The sequence below is a fragment of the Agrilus planipennis genome, unplaced genomic scaffold (genome assembly GCF_000699045.2).
Source record: "Agrilus planipennis isolate EAB-ADULT unplaced genomic scaffold, Apla_2.0 scaffold193, whole genome shotgun sequence".
Classification (NCBI taxonomy): Eukaryota; Metazoa; Arthropoda; class Insecta; order Coleoptera; family Buprestidae; genus Agrilus; species Agrilus planipennis.
This window is the reverse complement of record NW_020442456.1, coordinates 411,484-412,621: the sequence shown is the minus strand read 5'-3', so window position 1 is coordinate 412,621 and position 1,138 is coordinate 411,484.

The following is a 1,138-nucleotide window of genomic DNA, read 5'->3' as shown; positions in this document are numbered from 1 at the left end:
GACTCTACCCCTGGGCGATGATGGTTGCGACGCTCCTAAAAATGTAAGTAGACCTCTTAATTAGTTTTTTGTGTATTGATCTACATTGAGAGGAAGATCCTTTTTGTAAAAATTGAATTCAATTTTCTATATTATTTTTTATAATAAAGTTGTTGTTGTTTTTAAAACTTGCCTATCTTGTCATCTTAGTACCTGATCCCCAGATACGCCAAAATAATTAATTTGCATTAAAACCAGGTAGTTAAAATAAATAATCAACAAATTACCGATGTAACATAAATGGTGAAGACACCGTTTCCAAATTGAGCGTGACAATACGTAGATATCTATTATTATCAGCGTTTCTAAACTTTTACATTGAACTAAAAAATTCCTTTATAAGTGAAAATCAGTTATACTATACATATAATTATGGTTGCTGATTTCCAACAAGACTGTGCGGATTTGCTTTAAAATCTATTCAGTTGTTGGAGAAGTTGTTACAATTTAGTAAATTGATGCTTTCTCTAGTTCACAGTAACGAATATAGCACAAAATCGTTTAAATTTCTGGTCTCGATTAATTTTATTACCAACCAAACCGATAAGGGTGTAACAAAAACAAGTGCTGAGTTTGCAGGAGGTGATAGAGCGCTATAAAACATGTAAATTAAGTGAATGTTTGTATGTCCGAAATTTTAACCGTTTACAAAAAAAGCGTAGTTGTACGGATAAATTTAATTCCGGCTCTGGTAAAGAAATACGGCCCGGATGGTGATTACAGTATCAGTGTAGTACTGGTTTTGTATTTTTTTTTGCTCATGTATTATTTATTTGTTAGATTCGGTTAAATGTTATTCAGGGTGTTTATGTTAACAGCCAACCTCTAGTAACCATTTATTATTTTAACGTTTAAACCTTTTCGTTTATGTATTGTAGCGACCACGAGCGTGATTGTGTGCGATCGGGCATACGTGTGTGTGAGCGGCTTATCGATTCGCCGACTAGCCGCGGGCGCCTTTCTTCATGTGCGCCGTATCTGTAAACGTGTGTGTCGTATCTGCGTTACGGGAAAGCAATTAAACCGTTCAAAGAAAACGAGACTTCTCTGGACGGCTGGAGAATGTTTCCGAAAGGAGGCAAGGGAGTATAAAAAGGAA